Below are 20,467 nucleotides of genomic sequence, written 5' to 3' on the forward strand. Positions count from 1 at the left end.
CGAAGCTAGTTGGACTACCGGTATCGAAAAGAGACGAAAAATCTATAAATTTTTGCACTTAATCTTTGTGGTGAGATAGGCGACACTTACCATGTTCATAGATCCTAACATGTGACAGCAGGTTTCCTCATCCATATCTTCGGCCCCACTGGCGGTGACTGCGGCTACTGTTTTCTTCAGTGTTAGTACTTTTCTCGGAAAGGTGCAGCTTCGGTGATCGTGACCCATCTTCCAGCAGCGGAAACAACTGCCATCCGGCCTCTTCTCATAGGGGCATTTACTTTGGAAGTGTCCCATACGGGTGCAATTAAAGCATCTTGTTTCAGGAACTGCGGCTTCGCCTTTAGTTGTTATGGGCTTGGACAACTTAGGCTTGTTGGCGGCTTCTCGATTAGATGAACGAGACGAGAGGCGACGTTCATACAAATCGAGTTAATCTTTAAACTCTTTCATTGTTCTAGGATTTAGTAGTATATAAACTTCTGGTGTATTGTCCTGAAGCCCATCCACTATAAAGTTGATTAACTCAAATTCATCAATATAATCACACCGCGTTGCGATATTTTCCATTTCTAATACGTACCGACGCACACTGCTCTTCCTGTCCCACTTGTGATTCGCTAATGCCTTATAGACTTCGGCACGACTCACCACACGCCCGAACTCTCTTTAGATCAGCGTAGTTCAAAATATCTCTGCTTAACAAAAGTTTTGCATCCCCACAAATCGAGTTGCACAAACAAGTGAACTTGAAAAGCTCGTCAGCTCCCACCATTTGCATTATCCTTTCAAAGTTACGTAAAAAGTCATGTACATTGTATGTGTTAAGCGCTTCGACAAATTCGACCTAATGTTGCCAACGGCATTATCAGTATTTGTGTCTTCGTATTGGCGTCTTAGATCAGCAACGGACTTTTCGAGTTCAAGAAGCTCTTTCTCTTTTTTCAAAATTGCAATTTTTCGGTCAACCTCGTTTTCTTCTCTTACCCCTGAGAAGATTGCGTTGAGCAGTTTTGTGTCGGATTCAACGTACCTGTTGAACGAACCGGTGGGCGCGGTGTTATTGGCGTCAATTGTGGCGGCGACGTGGGCAGCAGTACCAGCAACGGTGGCCTCAGTGTTAGTGACGGCGGCAATGTTTGTTATGACTAGAGTATCAACAGCGGCAGTTTCGGCAGCGGTGGTGGCATCGGCAATGGCAGCAGTTTCAGCAGTGGCATCAGTATCGGCGGACGTAATGGCATCGACAGTAACGGGGACATCAGTGACATCAGTCACGGCAGCATTAGCAGTGGCCGGAGCACCAGAAACAAAAGCGTCATCGGCAGTATTTCGATCATTTACATCAGGTGAATCAGAATTCATATCAAAACTCGGGGCAGCGCTCACTGGGATACTATTGGAAGGGACCTGACCAGCTCCAACCACATTTTGCAGCAATCTCCGCAGTTGCGTTGCCGTAGCTGTGTGTGGAAACTCCACCCCAGCATCATTAAGAACATTGTTCAACTCCTCACGAATATTCATTATATATGTATGTATTTTTATTACGTTTGTAGCACGCAAATTCTACCCACACCAGAACTTTAATTTCCAATGTTTTTTATTAAATAAAATATTAGGAGCTATTCTGTTTTTGCACAGGCTTGCTAAAACTTCTCTTTATTTAATGAATCTTTCTTTTCTACCGAAAAAAGGCATTGCCACATTATCACATTTTTACAAGTGAGTCTACTTAATCACTAAGAAGACCTTACATAATTTTGCCTACAGAGGGCAGCGTCAGTATTTACAGAGTAGAAGCGAACACCTGATTGGTTGTTCGCCACATTCGTTACCTTAAATGCAGGTTGCCGTACTTTTACACTAAATGATTGCGTTTACCGAGCTTCTTATTCTATTCCTCAATAGATGGCAGTAACAACGCAACTCTTAAGGTTGGTACGCAACCATTTTCGGATAGCAACCGACACGTCCACATTTCAGTGGATTACAAAATAAATCTTTATAAAGTATTTTAGGCCAGTGCAATGAAATTAGCATCCATAAAGTTCAGAAAATGTCAACTATTTCGTGCAGGAATCCGTTTTAACAAAACTTGGTGGCCACGGCAGGGAATTGGTCAAAATAACGACAAAAGCACACTTACAATTATGAAAGCACTTCACCCAAAAAATATAATACTGCGGCAATATATTCTATTGCTTTTTTTTGTACAAAAATGGCGTGGATAATAAAATATAAACGGTTTTCAATGTTTTTTTTTTACAAATTTTCTTTAATTTATTTTGTTCCAATGTTCACATATTCCGTACAAACAGCTGATTTCGAAAAATCATTTGCTCTTCCTCTTTTCGTTACAATTCCGTCGTAGTGCAGAATACCCAACTTCGATTAAAGCGGAGCGTAGAACGGGAACGTAATCGAAATGCAGAATAGGGGTGATTAACTTTGTTCGCATAACGCTAATCCGTAACGGCATAAACTAATCGAGATAGATATACAGCCCATTTCTAAACGAAAATTCCGTACGAGTTTTTCCCTTCTCCCATTCCTCGTATTCTAAATAAAAATTCCTTGTGTGTTTTTTCACTTCTCCCTTTCCTCCTATTCTGAACAATGTTCGAAAAAGCGGAAACCGGTTACGGGAGAAAAGTAGGTATTATGAATGTGAGTGAGAGGGAGATTTCTCTGCCATTTCTCAGGAGTTTTTTCACTTGTTAAATTAAAACGAATGCATCAAAATAACTAAAGAAAAAATGGTTCTTTTAAGAAAGAACTTATTTGTATAAATTTGTGCTAAAATATGTACATTTTAAGTCGAAAAGTATATCATAAGCAACGGAAGAGCTCTTGGTATATTTGATGCAGCCATCCAAAAATTGTGCAAGGATTTTTTAAGAAGGCTTAAATAGATTTTGACATATGAGAAAGACGAATTCAACTCGACTTGTCCGCCAGAAAATTGCTTTGCTGAATGGAAGAAGACAACTCCACCGGATTTGCGTTATCCCGCCGTCTTCTTATGCTCCTCTGTTGATGTTGCTGTGGTACCAATTCATTACTCATTTCAGTGAATAGAGATATGATGTTCAGGAAATTATATAACATAGGCGTCCGAAATACAGCTTTAAAATGGTTCAGAAGCTACCTTACAGGAAGAAAACAGAGAACTTTAATTAGGAACGTGACATCTCCTGAAATAGAAGTTGAAATAGGTTTACCACAGGGATCAGTCCTAGCCGCGATTCTGTTCATAATATACATAAATGATATTAAAACTTGTTTGAGTCACTGTAAAATAAGACTATTTGCAGATGATGCATTGTTGACGATAAGCTGTCCATCCGTAACTGAGGCCATATCAAAAATACAAGCGGATATAGACTCTGTATATAAATGGCTATGTCAAAACAAGCTCAAAATTAATATTGAGAAAACAAAATGGATGGTTATGAGTAAAATACACTCAGGAGTTGACAATGTAACCCTAAAAATAGCAAATATCCCATTAGAAAGAATAAACCAAATAAAATACTTAGGAGTTATAATAGATGAAAGATTAAAGTTTGATGAGCATCTTAAATATGTAGAGGGGAAAGTTTCAAAGAAGATAGGTTTTATGATACGGACGTGCAAGCACATAAGCCGATACTATAAAACAATGGTTTATAAGTCTATCGTTGAACCTCATTTTATATATTGCCCAACGATTCTATTTACAATAGCTGATTCAAGGATAAATACGTTGCAGAAAAAACAAATTACGGTGATGCGATTTATTTTAAAGAAGCGTTTTGATACTCCCATACAAGAGCTACTAAACAGCTTGAACTGGCTTAGTGTAAAACAGCTTGTGTTATATTATACTTTGAAATTCATACACAACATGAAATTAGAAAACCTACCAAATTATCCAAATGATCGTGTAAAATACCAAATTATCTAAATGATCGTGTAAAATAAACAACGATGTCCATAACTATAACACAAGAAACAAAAATAATTTCCACTTGCCAATTGTAAAATTCGAATTTGATAAAAAGAGTATATATTTTGAGGGTTTAAGAGAATACAATGAACTTCCTAGGGACTTAAAAGATTGTAAAAATATGAAAGAGTTCAAGAGGCTATTATACGAATATTGTAAAGGAGTACCTTTTAGGTAAAAAAGAAATACATTTTATAACTCAAAATTAATTATGCAAAATCCAAAGACTGTATAATGTATAAATGTGATCTCATAGATTTAATCTAAGTCTAAAGATTGTAATAAATAAAATAACTAACTAACTAACATGAAATGCAATAATGTGCATTGTTTATACCTTATTTCTTAATTTCAAACAAATTCGCAACAATAATTAAACTTTTCAATTTTTTAAACAAAATAAGAAATGCGCAACGAAATTTCAATTGACAAAACAGCTGACTTCGAAAATTCGAAATTCCTATTCCCCAATTTTTTTTCTCCCTAGGAGAAAAGAATTGGAGGAATTTTTCCGCAGGAATAAAAAAATCCGCGATAAAAAAAATTCCGCGAGAATATTTAGAATTGGTCTGATAGACTTCTATACATTAAAATGATCTGGGCGAAAAAAGAAATTTATTTAGCCATGTCCGTCCGTATGTCTCTCCGTGAACACGATAACTTGAGTAAATTTTGAGGTATCTTGATGAAATTTGGTAGGTAGGTTCCTGGTCATCTCAGATCGCTATTTAAAATGAACGAAATCGGACTATAACCACAACCACTTTTTCGATATCGAAAATTTCGAAAAACCGAAAAAGTGCACTAATTCACTACCAAAGACGGATAGAGCGATGAAACTTGGTAGGTGGGTTGACCTTATGACACAGAATAGAAAATTGATAAAATTTTGGACAATGGGCGTGGCACTTTTAAAGAGCACTTTTAAAAGAAGGTAATTTAAAAGTTTTGCAAGCTGTAATTTGGCAGTCGTTAAAGATATCATGATGAAATTTAGCAGGAACGTTACCCCTATCACTATATGTAGGCCAAATCAAAATTAGCAAAATTAGATGACGAACGCGCCCACTTTAAAAAAAAAATATATATATCTTTACAGTATATAAGTAAATTATGTCAGAATTCAACTCCAGTAATGATATGGTTTAACAAAATACAAAAATAAAAGAAAATTTCAAAATGGGCGTGGCTCCGCCATTTTTCATTTAATTTGTCTAGAATACTTTTAATGCCATAAATCGAACAAAAATTTACCAATCCATGTGAAATTTGGTAAGGGCGCAGCTTCTATGACGATAACTGTGAAAATGGCCGAAATCGGTTTGAAGCCACGCCCAGTTTTTATACACAGTCGACCGTCTGCCCTTCCGCTCGGCCGTTAACACGATAACTTGAACAAAAATCGATATATCCTTTCTAAACTTAGTTAACGTACTTATCTGAACTCACTTTATTTTGGTATTAAAAATGGGCGAAATCCGACTATGACCACGGCCGCTTTTTCGATATCGAAAATTTCGAAAAATGAAAAATGCCATAATTCTATACCAAATACGAAAGGAGGGATGAAACATGGTGATTGCATTGATTTTTTGACGCAAAGTATACATAACTTTAGAAACAACTTTGTAAAATGGGTGTGACACCTACCATATTAAGTAGAAGAAAATGAAAATGTTCTGCAGGGCGAAATCAAAAGCCCTTGGAATCATGTCAGGTGGTATTGCATATATAAATAAATTAGCGGTATCCGACAGATGATGTTCTGGGTCACCCTGGTCCACATTTTGGTCGATATCTCGGAAACGTCTTCACATATACGACTAGGGGCCACTCCCTTTTAAAACCCCCATTAATACCATGAATTTGATACCCATATCGTACAAAAACATTCTAGAGTCTCTCGAAAAGGCGTCCACCTATACAACTAAGGTCCACTCCCTTTTAAAATACTCATGAACAGCTTTCATTTGATACCCATATCGTACACACACATTCTAGAGTCACCCCTGGTCCACGTTTATGGCGAATTCTCGAAAAGGCGTCCACCTATAGAACTATGGCCCACTCCCTTTTAAAATACTCTTTAATACCTTCCATTTTATACCCATGTCATACAAACACATTCCAGGGTTACCCCAGGTTCATTTTCCTACATGGTGATTTTCTCTTATTTTGTCTCCAAGGCTCCAGGTATTTTTTTTTTTTTTTTTTTTTTTTTGCGGGGAGGCTGAAAAATGCCTAATGCACCATAATTGCTGCCGTCGCAGCAACCGTGTGTCCGTAGACTAAAAAACAGCCCCGTTCTGGAACCGTCGCCCACCCCGGCACCACTTTCGCATTACTTCAGGGTGGCGCTCCATATTTCTCATTTTTTAAGAGCCTACTGTTGTCCCTGCGTCCAGGTTCCCGCTATTTGCTCTGAGTGTCCATTTAATCGCCACTGCTTCGCATGCGCATTTCTCTGCGCTCCCTCTCAGCATCCATCAGGCGTGTCATTACTGTAAATGCCATTTTGCTCACTGCAGTCCAGCATTCTTTCCGGTTGCACATATGTAAAACTAAATTTCTCGTGGTAGGTTCCTCCCCAAAGACTCCATGCAAGGTGAGTCTTTCTTCGTGGAAACGGGGCCAGTAGAACATGACGTGTTCTGCGTTTTCTAACTCTGTGGTACACATTGAGGATCTTCCTCTATCCTACGCTTCCATAAATACTCTTTGAAACCGCCATGTCCACTCATTATCTGCGTGAGATGGTAGTTCAGTTCGCCGTGCTTCCGCTCATTCCATTGAGCTACGTTCCAAACTAGTGTGAAAGTCCAACGCCCTTTACTCGAGGCCTCCCACCGTTCTTGCCACTTAGCTATTGTTTGTGTCCTTGCTCTTTTCTTGTCTTCTTCAGATGGTCACTCGATATTAGTGTTATACAGATCGGCCATTTTGCTTGCCAGTAAGTCCACTGGGATTTTCCGGGTTAGAACCAGGATCGCGTCGTCGGACACCGTCCGATAAGCACTTGCTATTCTTAAAGAAGCAAGTCGGTACGCTGCTAATATATATTTTTGATGGGTCTGTTTAGATCCATACCACACTGGTGCTGCGTATAGTATTATTGAGCTGGTTACTGTGGACAATAGCTGACGTATAGCTTCGCTCGGACCACCAATGTTAGGCATTATTCGCATAAGTGATCCATTAACTTTGGTAATTTTCTCCCCCACCGCTCTGAAGTGCTCTTTGAAAGTTAACTTAGAGTCAATGTGCACTCCTAAGTATTTTAAGGAATCCTTTGAGGTGATTTGATGATCCCCGACAGTTAAGACTAACTCGTTCGCCGACCGTTTGGAGCTTACTAATACCACTTCCGTCTTTTGGCTAGCCAATTGCAGTCCTGTATTGGTCAGCCATTCCTTTATTCTTGCTACGGCGTCATTACATAATGCTTGAAGCAGGTCCAGTTTCTTGGCCACTACTACCACTGCAATATCATCAGCATATCCCACAATTTGCGTGTTTTCTGGTAGATCAATCTTTAGCACCCCGTCATACATTACATTCCAAAGCGTTGGACCGAGAACAGATCTCTGTGGGACGCCTCCTGTGATTTTGTACTCTTTTGCTCCTTGATCCGTGTCAAAAAGAAGTACTCTGTCTTTAAGATAGCTACCTATAATTCTGCGTAAGTAAGCTGGAGTGCCGAAGCTTTGCAGCGCTGCCATTATCTGCATCCAGTTCGCAGTGTTAAAAGCATTCTTGATGTCCAACATAATCAGTGCACAGAACTTCCTTTTATTTTGGCCTCCAGAGATAGCTTCTCTAGCTATATTGACGACTGTTTGTATTGCATCTACGGTGGATCTTGATTTGCGAAATCCATATTGACTATTCGATAAGCCACCTGGTCTTTCTAGAGTCAGCTGTAGGCGCTCACTAATTATACGCTCGAAAATCTTCCCTAGGGAATCCAGCATACAAAGTCGCCTATATGAGGATGGTTGGTCCGGCTGTTTACCACGTTTCAGCAATAGGACAAGTCTTTGTCGTTTCCACGGGCGAGGGAACACTTCATGCCTTCTTGCATACAGGCATTAAAGAGATCAGAAATAATGTAGCCCTAGTTGTAATCGCAGCTTTAAGGGCTATGTTTGGTACTTCGTCGGGTCCTGGGGATTTGTTATCAGCAACTCTTTTTGCAGCGTTCAGCACCTCTTGCTCTGTAATTTGCGGAATTTCCGTACTTTCTAGATCCTCGCTTGGATAAGTCCAGCGATCTTGCGCCGGGAAAAGTGTTTCAACAATAATATTCATCAGTATCGGGCACGTAGGTTGCTGTGATATCGGTCCTTTAACTTTGGCCATCACAGTTCTGTAGGCTGATCCCCAAGGATCTAGGTCGACATTATCCAGCAGTTCCCTAAAGCATAACTTCTTGCTCTTTTTTATGGCATTTTTAAGTGCCTTTCTTTGTGCGACATAGGTGCTGTGTAGCTCTGCATATCGTGGTGATGAGCGTGCCCTCTGCTCCAAGGCTCCAAGGTATGTAATGTTCGGTTACACCCGAACTTAGCCTTTGTTACGGTCTGCTGCTACGGTATATGGCTGCGATCTACTTGGGAGCGTGTTCACGGGAACACACCTAGCGATGTGGCAAAGGTTGCGATGAAAAATATCGGAAAAGAAGGGAACAGACAGACCGGCCATCAGGAGAAAAATTTTTCTCTTCTAGCATGAGTTTCCGCCCGATACACACCAGAAAAGTGATATTTGCTATATCTTTGCAGAAAAAGTAAAAAAAAAAAATATTACCGAAGTTACAGAAAGATATCGGCAACGTTATCAATCAATCTGCAGGAAAATAAAAGTGATCAAAAAGGACAACATTTGGCAATAGTTTTATAATACATTTCTTTGCTATTAACTATAAAAAGCCGCACTTCCATTTTATGTTCAATCAATCATACCTTACTAAGTATAAAATATACGAATTTTGCTGAACGCATTAAAAACAGCGAGGAGTCTCACTACAATTGAAAAATTTGTTCACACATTTGCAAGCGGTTATGTGTACATGAATGTGGATGCAGTAGAATTACAACCACCTGTGGCAAACACCTTATATGCTCATGGGCCCGTTGAACCGGCAACAACAACAAACCGGGGAAATTTTTTTTGAATTAATTGCAACTTTATAAAATCGATTTTGTATTGAATACGTAAAACGGTCTTTGGCAACATGAACGTATTGGCACAAATAACAAATGGTAAGATTCAACAACAACAGCCAATGAATTGAATCGGCAGTATCAGCAACATCAACAACAGCAAGTTCAACCGCAGCAGCAAAGGCCGCTACCTATAGGCCCAACGAAATAAGCCGGGCACACCCAGAGCCGGCCACCTCAACCAGAACAACTACCGCAATAACCACATAAAGGGGTGAGTCCGTTCCAAAGCCCCTTGAGTGGAGCTTACATACACTCCTAGGTACACGTACATAAGGGTGGGCACACGAAACATGATATACGACACTAACACTATTTACATCTAATCGCCACCCATTTACACGTATGATTAGCTACCTAAATTGGGTATAGTTATATGCATATATAGACATATGCCCCATTAGAGTGCGCGTCGAGTGCAGCCACCTAGAAAATGTACCAAGGTGCGTAGTGAGTAGGGGTATATGTACATATAAGCATATGACCACTTAGGTTGCACATATGTATGCAACCCCCCTTATGAAATACTTGCCTAAGTTTAGTCAGCTGGAGAATGCCAGCCGTTGTATTACGTTTGAATTCCACCACTATTGTACCTTTGCGTTAAATACGCAAAACTAATGCTATGCTTGTGGTAACCCTAAATAAAATTTCGCATATGTCCTGGCTATGCCAATTTCGTATAGAATTTTCTGACTAAGATTAGGTAAGGTTTGCATTAACGAAAGACAACCAAGAAGGCATACCCAATTTGGAAATTTCGGATTATTAAATTTAAAATCAAGATAAATACAATTAAAGATTTGATATCAGATGCATATGCATGATGATAAATACCTTGACTATGTATGTATATTTAGCCTTAAAGGACTAGACATGCCAATTTGTATGTTATATACACATACTTGAAATGTAAAAGTTAAATATAATATTTAAAAGGTGTCAGATTATTTTTATTTGTTCTTATTGAAAATTAGTGTATTCATACATACATATGTATATTGGAGTTTTCTGTATTTTTCAACTTCGCAAGTAAACATGTTTTAGATGATTAATTTAGGAAAGTCGGTCTGTATTTCCCCGATGGTATAGCGCGCCTAGTATTTATTTATTTTTTATATATTTTAAATTTTAAATAAAAGCCTAATTTACACCGTACACCTAAATAAAAATGTAAATCTTAAGTACAGACGTTGAAGTATTGCGTCAAACGCTAAACGTTTATTGGTCAATTCTAACCTGCATATGTTTCAGGGTATTTTGAAGAAAGTTCGTGGTTTAAAACGAGAGATTTGTAAGAACAAATAGGTCTGTCCTTACGTATATTTAAGCATATTCATTTAAAACAATGCTATTCGACATATGCCCACAACAAAGTGAGCAGGTATAAGGAAGCTTCCATGTATACCCCTGCCTACCCTCCAATTGGGATGGTCTACTTTTTTTTTGAATTCAGTACCAAAGTAAATATGACCTGGATCTAAATCAAGTTTATATCAAAAGGAATGAATATATGTACATACTTTTTTTTCTTACTAATCACTCCTAGTGAACCTCCTTTTTGTACGGCATCATTTCGCTCACTTTAATGTACCTAGCTGTAAACTTATATAAATTAAATCATAATCCTAAGTAATAAGCCGTAATGAAAATGAATTATAAATAAATTTGTAATTGAAATGGGAATGCTGGCGTCGCCAATTATTTAGAAGGCATAAGGTAAGACAGGTAAGGGGCCACCGAAATTCAGGTGCGTCGGTGGCCATGGATTTTGAGGGTGGGTAAAGCACCGGGCGTCGCAACACCACCCGCGGCGCCCCCTATGTATATTCGGCCCTTTTCTTTTTTATTTTTTAATTTTTTCAGCTTTTTTGTTATTGTTTGGTTTTTCACCGGTTTTTTTTTGAATTTGATTTTCAGCGTTAGTAACCGGCCATGTCCGGTTCGGTAGTATTTTTTGCGTCAGTTTTTTTTGAATTTGAATTTAAATTTGTGAATGTCAACGGTCTGTCCGTGACATCCGGTTCGGCCGGATGTTGTTTTATTTTGAATTTTTAAGCGTTTTGAGTTGTCTCTGCGCTTCTGTTAGGTTTTTTTTTGAATTTGACAGCTGCTCGTCTTGATAGGCATGATAGGAACTTTTTTCTGTTTATGGCGCAGGAACAGTAAGGTTGGCAAGGACCCGCCCCAGCCGACAATGACTAGCCACTGTGCACCACTACATCATGCCGACCGCCTTCCTTACTGATTCCACTGTAGATGCGTTACCATAACAGATGGCGCCCAACGTGGCGCCTGAAGCGCTGACCGCGAGGGTCAGTCGGGTCAACCTGTGAGGTTGACCATCCCACCAGTCCGAGTGAGCAGCCACAGAGCTGCCACCTACGTTGCGGTGGGATGGTTAGACGGATCAGGTTGTCCGGGCTGGTCATTGGGGGCAGTAGCGGAAGGAGCCACGGACTGAACGTCTTGTCCTCCGGACTTTTGTATTTCACCCAGTGAGGTAGTGCTAAACGCACTTGATTTTTTTTTTGTAAGTGAGTTTTTGTGTTTCCGGAATGTTGTCCGCAGTCGGCTATGGAAAATTATATGTCCGCTAAATTGGGTTTAAATTTTTGTTGTAAAGTAGTTTTTTTTTTGTTTCCTTGCCGAATTTTGTATCGTCTTGGTATGAGTGTGTGAGTGTATGTGTTGTAGGACCCCAGCTCATCCCACGTCTCAGGTGGCAACACATAGTGCCACCTGGATTGTGACGGGTTGAGCTGGGATTCAGAGTGGCACCCCTTCCTGTCCCACCAGACTGGGGGAGCGGTTTCGAAACCGCTCCACCCATTGCGGCGGAGGCAGGAGGGGTGTCCAGTGAGAACGGACGGGAGGCCTCAACACCCCCAACCAGTCCCAGGGGCAAGCCCCTGGAGACTGCCCCTGCGTTGCGGCTGGGCGTGTTGAGACCTACTCGTGTGTGCCTGGAGCGGACCCTGGTGGCCCCAACCAAACTCGGAGGGGGGGCCTTAAGACCCCCCCCTCGATTGCGGTTGGGAGCACTAGGGCCAAGTATGAATGTGTTTGTATCAATTTTTTTTGCCTGGCCTACTGCCTTCTAATGATGGGATGTCAGCGTTCCCATCACCACCTACATTGTTCATATAAAATTTATAGATAACTAACCGTTTTCTTTTCAGCTTTTGAATTTTTTTTTTCTATTTTGGTGCGATCATTGATAAATGATTGCATTAATTCTCGCACAATTTTTTTTTATATATAGATATATGAACTTTTTTTCCTCTTTTAACAAACCATCTTCTGGGAACAGAAGGTTTTTTTTAATACTATTTGACAAAGAATTTTTTTTTCTAACGGATTATGTCGCGTGACCAGTCCTACGGGCAAACGGGCCGGAACACTCCGTTCGAGAGTGCGGGCAGTTTACGAGGGAACCAGCACCGGGGCGGTGCTAATAGGGGGGCTTTTTCGAAAGCAAGGCGTCCTTTGGTGGTGCATACCCCAGTAGAAGGATCCTACGGAAATCCCGCGGGGACTAATATAGGCCCAAACCGGAACGACGACCGCGACAAATTGGACATACCTGTAGGCACCAGCAATTTGAATGCATCGCTGCTAAACCCACACAACATCTCGGGGATAATGACCAACGTGTCGAACTATGCACCAGATGGAGCGGGTGCCTTACCACCAAATCATGGGATTGGAAATTTTGGGGACGCTACCAGCGATCAGGCGAACCTCCTAGGAATGCAGGACGAAGCCACTCGTGGAGGCTCGTGGGTGGACGTGCTACACCAACTGTTCCAGGCTTCGCAGGAGGAAATGCGGAGAGAGATGGGCTCAATTAGAGCCAACATGGCCCAGCTCAACGCCGCTCTCGAATCCACGCAGCAAGCACACCAGCAACACAGGAACGCAAGCAGGATGGACCGTAACCCATTGCCATCGGTAGTACCGCCAATGTACCCGACTCCAAGCAGCATAACAGTAAAACCGCAGGAGTGGAAAATCGCATTCGACGGCACTGGGAGTGTAAGCGATTTCCTCTTCAAATTAAACACCTTGTGTGAGCGCACACAATGCCCTGACGAACAAATAATGGCCAGTTTCCACCTATTCCTTTCGGGACGAGCCGAAGAATGGTACTGGCTGTTCACAAAACAAAACCCAAATGCGACATATGCCTTTTTGTGCTACTCCTTAAAAAGAGAGTTTGGCACCCTGAAAACGGACCACGAGATCATGATGGAGATCTCCATGCGCAAGCAAAAGGCAAGTGAGTGTTATGACGTGTTTCACGCGGACATAATCTCCTTGAACGCGCGCTTAAGGGAGCCGATGTCAGAGCTTCTACTGATTGACATAATAAAAAGGAACGTCAACAGTAGCCTTAAGCTAATGCTTTTTAATGCGGACGTAAGGAACCTCCATGATCTGCGCGATGTAGCACGCCGAGGTGAACAAGTGCTGAAAGAGAGCAAGCTGCTGGGAGCCATTTACCCAGGGCGGCATGTAAGCGAAGCACGCGTAAACAATCCGGGCATGACGGAAAACGAAGACGGCGAGATGGATCCGCAGCTAGAGGCGCTGGAATATCGACGCAGCAGGCGACCGGACTATTCCGGAATCCAATGTTGGAATTGCCAGGCCATGGGCCACTCCTATATATACTGCGAGGAGCCCATTAGGAATCCGTTTTGTTTTAGATGCGGGTATAAGGGTGTGCTTACCCCTAAATGCCCAAGGGACCATCGCAGGCAGGGAAACCAGTACCCGAGCGAGAAGATGGGGGAACCTCGTTCGGCTTCATAGCTCCCACATCAGCCAGTGCTCGAGGCGTCGTCCCAGGCACCGAAGCAGAGGGCGAACCTCTGCACGGAGATGGTGAGCTTCCGAGGTGCAGTAGTACCTTGGCGGAAAAACCCTCGACTGTAATAATAACTTACCCTGATAGTACCGACAATTCGAATAGTTCTGAATCCGAGAGTCGAACGTCCTCTTTCACGATGGGCGAGCAAATCAGAATTCTGCGACGCCAGCATAGGGATGTCGCTTGTCAGACGCAACTTTCACCAGACCTAGAAGAAAGGGAACATAGGTACGAACACATAAGACATACCATTTTTGAACACTACCCGGTATCGGAAAATATTTTGAAGTGTAGGAAGAGATACCACCGGAGAGTACAGGAGCGTAGACTGCTGCAAGCCACCACGTTAACGCTTACAGAGGACGAAAGGCCTCTAGTAAAGGCTAAAATTAAAAATAGTTTTCTTGTGGGGTTGTTGGATTCGGGAGCCAACGTCTCCATCTTAGGGAAAAATGGAGTACAATTCCTAAAGGATAACGGCTTCGAATATCAGCCCTTACATGCGTTTGTATATACCGCAGGCGGCAACAAGCAAAAAATTTTAGGCTCAGTATCTCTACCGGTCACTTTTAAAAATATCACAAAGATTATTCGTTTTTACCTTGTTCCCTCATTGCTCCAGGAAGCATACTTCGGGGTCGATTTTTGGAGAGCATTTGCGTTAGCTCCCGAAATATTCCCGAGCGTAGAGTGCTTAGAGACTAGGCTTGAAAAGGAAGAGGAACTTAACCTCCATGAATTGTCACCAGAACAGAAATCAGAATTGCGAAAAGTCATCGAGACGTTTCCTTCGTACGAGAAGTTAGGCCTAGGGCAAACTAAATTAGTGGAGCATCACATCGACACCGGTGATGCTGTGCCTATAAAAAGCAAGCATTTTCCTCTTTCGCCGCCGAGGCAAGCCGAAGCTTTTAGAGAACTAGACAGGTTACTACAGTTAGGAGTTATCGAAGAATCCAACTCCCCGTGGTGTAGTCCTGTAGTACTGGTCCGGAAACCAGGCAAAGTCAGGCTGTGCATAGATTCGAGAAAGGTCAACGCGGTGACTAAGAAGGATTCGTACCCCCTGCCTCATATCAACGGCTTATTGAGCAGACTCAAGGACACGCATTTTATTAGTGGCATTGATCTGAAAGACGCGTTCTTCCAGATCAAATTGACAGAGTCCTCTAAGGAAAAAACAGCATTCGCAGTTCCGGGGAGGCCTCTGTACCACTTCAAGGTGATGCCATTTGGTCTGTGCAATGGACCGCAGACTATGAGTAGGCTGATGGACAAGGCGATCCCTTCGCGTCTGCGAGAGAACGTCTTTGTCTACCTGGACGATCTGATGGTATGTAGCACTAATTTTGAGGATCATCTAAAATTGCTAGCGGAAGTGGCAAACTGTTTGAGAGATGCAGGTCTGACAATAAATGTGGAAAAAAGTAAATTTTGTCAGAAGGAAATACGCTACTTAGGGTACTTGATAGGCAGCGGGTGTCTGAAAGTGGATCCGGGAAAAGTAGAAGCAATACAAAACTTCCCGATCCCTAAATCCCCTCGGCAAGTGCGTAGGTTTGTGGGCATGGCGAATTGGTACCGAGCGTTTATTACCAATTTTGCTGACTTGGCAGGTCCCTTGACCGACTGTCTCCGCAAGTCAGCAGGCCCGTTCAAGCTTACTCCTGAAGCTATAGAGGCATTCGAAAAACTAAAAGTAGCCTTGAGTTCGGCGCCTGTCTTGGCCCAACCAGACTTTTCCAAAGAATTCGTAATACAATGCGACGCTTCCAAAATAGGTGTTGGCGGAGTGTTGTTCCAGGTCGATGATGACGGCGCTGAGCATCCAATCGCATTCGTGTCGAAAAAGCTGAATAATGCTCAACGCAATTATACAGTAACCGAGCTGGAATGTCTTGCAGCCATAATCAGCGTGAAGCGTTTCCGACCCTATGTCGAAGGATTACCTTTTCGGATTGTTACGGACCACTCCAGTCTCAAGTGGTTGATGACACAAAAAGACTTGAGCGGGAGGTTGGCGAGATGGTCACTCTTACTGCAAAGATACGATTTTAGAATGGAACATCGTAAGGGCACCCTGAATGTAGTACCGGACGCGTTGTCGCGTTTTGATGTTGACGAGTTAACTTTCACTACCACGCCCGGAGAAATAGATTTAGTCTCTCCCGAATTTTGCAGCAACGAATATTTAGACTTAATTCGGACCGTCACCGAAAACGAGGAATCACTTCCGGATTTACGAGTGGTAGACGGTGTAATTTTCAAAAGAGTTAAGTTTCGTAAGGGGATGGAAGGGGAAGAAGACTCGCTGTGGCGGTTATGGTTGCCAAAAGGGTTGACTAAGGAAGCAGTGAGATTAGCACATGACGCTAACCGGAGTTACCATGGCGGATGGCAGAAAACCTTAGAACGTGTTAGGCAGAAGTACTTCTGGCCGCAGCAGGCTAAGGACGTCAGGGACTACGTCCAGCGTTGTGACACCTGCAAAACGGTAAAACCCACCAATCAGCAGTCGAGACCACCTATAGGGAGTACCTTTGAATCCGAAAGGCCATTTCAGCGGTTATATTGCGACTTCCTAGGGCCGTATCCGAGATCTAAGCGGCGAAATCAATTTCTTTTTATAGTACTAGACCATTTTTCAAAATACGTTTGGCTAAAGCCCATGCAGAGAGCCACCACTGTTAACGTTATAAATTACTTCGCTTCAGAAATTTTTCCAGCTGTAGGGGTCCCTGAGTTTATTCACAGTGACAATGGTAAACAGTTTATCTCGAAGGAAATGAACCAAATTTTTGCAAACTACGGGGTGACGCACGTGAGGACGGGGCTATATTCTCCCCAAGCGAACGCATCTGAACGCGTCAACAGAGAAATTGTTTCTAAGATTAGGATTTTCCTGAAGGATAAACCTGACCACACTAATTGGGATAAGCATATACCCGAAATTTTATCAGTTTTGAGAAGTGATTTTCATACAGCGATTCAGTGTTCTCCATACTTTGCATTATATGGCCAAAACATGGTCCAACATGCCTCAACGTACAACATTTTAGGGAAACTCGGCAGCCTCCGAGAAGACCAGGTTACGGTAGTAAGCCGAGCTGACAAGTTGACTAATATTCGTGAGCAGATCCGCAGAAATTTAGATCAGGCCAAAGATAAGGGAGCAATCACCTATAACAAGCGCTCTAGGCAAGTCAACTACAAGGAAGGTCAGGAAGTTTTCAGAAGAAACTTTGCCTTAAGTAACTTCAAACAAGGCATTAACGCCAAATTCCTACCCAAATACCTGAAGTGTCGCGTGCTTCGAAAAATAGGCAATGCATTGTATGATCTCGAGGACCTAAACGGGAAATTGATAGGTCGCTTCCATGCTTCGGATATTCGTCCGCAATGAACCAACAAGGGCGTTTCTTTTGCCAATTTACAATTTGATTTTTTTTCTATACCCACCAATTGGACCTTTTTTTTGTCTGGGCGTTTTGGCGGTCGGGGACATCTCGCCCAGTATTCTCCCCGAGCAATGACCTCATAGGTTGTTCACACGCGTACTCACCGAGGACCGTGAACACCCTGGCAGTCCACGCTTAGGTCGGACTAGCCTTTCGGAGTTTGGACGAGTTCTCCAGATCAAAATGTCTACACCTTTTTTTTGTCTTGCATTCCGGTGGGAGCGATAACCTCTAGGAATCATCTTTCGGAGTTTTGACGAGTTCTCCATAACAAATGTCTAATTGCCGCAAAGCCCGTATAACTAGGAAACAGAAATTACTCCCAACTTGACTTAATTTTTTTTTGATGGACCTATGTTGCCCGGCTAGCTTCGTAATAGGACTTTGAGACTCTTATCTCAGGGGTGAGTCGTGCCCCACGTTGATTGGCATTGGAGGCCCCTGGCAATGGCTTCCCACAGCGGATCCGGTTTCCTGTTCGCTCCATCGTCGGGCCTTCTAAGCGAAGCAGGTTTGTTACGGTCTGCTGCTACGGTATATGGCTGCGATCTACTTGGGAGCGTGTTCACGGGAACACACCTAGCGATGTGGCAAAGGTTGCGATGAAAAATATCGGAAAAGAAGGGAACAGACAGACCGGCCATCAGGAGAAAAATTTTTCTCTTCTAGCATGAGTTTCCGCCCGATACACACCAGAAAAGTGATATTTGCTATATCTTTGCAGAAAAAGTAAAAAAAAAAAATATTACCGAAGTTACAGAAAGATATCGGCAACGTTATCAATCAATCTGCAGGAAAATAAAAGTGATCAAAAAGGACAACATTTGGCAATAGTTTTATAATACATTTCTTTGCTATTAACTATAAAAAGCCGCACTTCCATTTTATGTTCAATCAATCATACCTTACTAAGTATAAAATATACGAATTTTGCTGAACGCATTAAAAACAGCGAGGAGTCTCACTACAATTGAAAAATTTGTTCACACATTTGCAAGCGGTTATGTGTACATGAATGTGGATGCAGTAGAATTACAACCACCTGTGGCAAACACCTTATATGCTCATGGGCCCGTTGAACCGGCAACAACAACAAACCGGGGAAATTTTTTTTGAATTAATTGCAACTTTATAAAATCGATTTTGTATTGAATACGTAAAACGGTCTTTGGCAACATGAACGTATTGGCACAAATAACAAATGGTAAGATTCAACAACAACAGCCAATGAATTGAATCGGCAGTATCAGCAACATCAACAACAGCAAGTTCAACCGCAGCAGCAAAGGCCGCTACCTATAGGCCCAACGAAATAAGCCGGGCACACCCAGAGCCGGCCACCTCAACCAGAACAACTACCGCAATAACCACATAAAGGGGTGAGTCCGTTCCAAAGCCCCTTGAGTGGAGCTTACATACACTCCTAGGTACACGTACATAAGGGTGGGCACACGAAACATGATATACGACACTAACACTATTTACATCTAATCGCCACCCATTTACACGTATGATTAGCTACCTAAATTGGGTATAGTTATATGCATATATAGACATATGCCCCATTAGAGTGCGCGTCGAGTGCAGCCACCTAGAAAATGTACCAAGGTGCGTAGTGAGTAGGGGTATATGTACATATAAGCATATGACCACTTAGGTTGCACATATGTATGCAACCCCCCTTATGAAATACTTGCCTAAGTTTAGTCAGCTGGAGAATGCCAGCCGTTGTATTACGTTTGAATTCCACCACTATTGTACCTTTGCGTTAAATACGCAAAACTAATGCTATGCTTGTGGTAACCCTAAATAAAATTTCGCATATGTCCTGGCTATGCCAATTTCGTATAGAATTTTCTGACTAAGATTAGGTAAGGTTTGCATTAACGAAAGACAACCAAGAAGGCATACCCAATTTGGAAATTTCGGATTATTAAATTTAAAATCAAGATAAATACAATTAAAGATTTGATATCAGATGCATATGCATGATGATAAATACCTTGACTATGTATGTATATTTAGCCTTAAAGGACTAGACATGCCAATTTGTATGTTATATACACATACTTGAAATGTAAAAGTTAAATATAATATTTAAAAGGTGTCAGATTATTTTTATTTGTTCTTATTGAAAATTAGTGTATTCATACATACATATGTATATTGGAGTTTTCTGTATTTTTCAACTTCGCAAGTAAACATGTTTTAGATGATTAATTTAGGAAAGTCGGTCTGTATTTCCCCGATGGTATAGCGCGCCTAGTATTTATTTATTTTTTATATATTTTAAATTTTAAATAAAAGCCTAATTTACACCGTACACCTAAATAAAAATGTAAATCTTAAGTACAGACGTTGAAGTATTGCGTCAAACGCTAAACGTTTATTGGTCAATTCTAACCTGCATATGTTTCAGGGTATTTTGAAGAAAGTTCGTGGTTTAAAACGAGAGATTTGTAAGAACAAATAGGTCTGTCCTTACGTATATTTAAGCATATTCATTTAAAACAATGCTATTCGACATATGCCCACAACAAAGTGAGCAGGTATAAGGAAGCTTCCATGTATACCCCTGCCTACCCTCCAATTGGGATGGTCTACTTTTTTTTTGAATTCAGTACCAAAGTAAATATGACCTGGATCTAAATCAAGTTTATATCAAAAGGAATGAATATATGTACATACTTTTTTTTCTTACTAATCACTCCTAGTGAACCTCCTTTTTGTACGGCATCATTTCGCTCACTTTAATGTACCTAGCTGTAAACTTATATAAATTAAATCATAATCCTAAGTAATAAGCCGTAATGAAAATGAATTATAAATAAATTTGTAATTGAAATGGGAATGCTGGCGTCGCCAATTATTTAGAAGGCATAAGGTAAGACAGGTAAGGGGCCACCGAAATTCAGGTGCG

General features: G+C 41.5%; 1 protein-coding gene across 3 annotated transcripts in view; it reads left to right on the forward strand.

The window, feature by feature from the left end:
• The window catches only part of hang (hangover), a 111,214-nt gene that overhangs the window by 82,762 nt on the left and 7,985 nt on the right, over window positions 1–20,467 (forward strand). The gene's annotated exons all lie outside the window — the stretch shown is intronic.

Source organism: Eurosta solidaginis, chromosome 4 (assembly GCF_040869045.1).
Source record: "Eurosta solidaginis isolate ZX-2024a chromosome 4, ASM4086904v1, whole genome shotgun sequence".
Taxonomy (NCBI): Eukaryota; Metazoa; Arthropoda; class Insecta; order Diptera; family Tephritidae; genus Eurosta; species Eurosta solidaginis.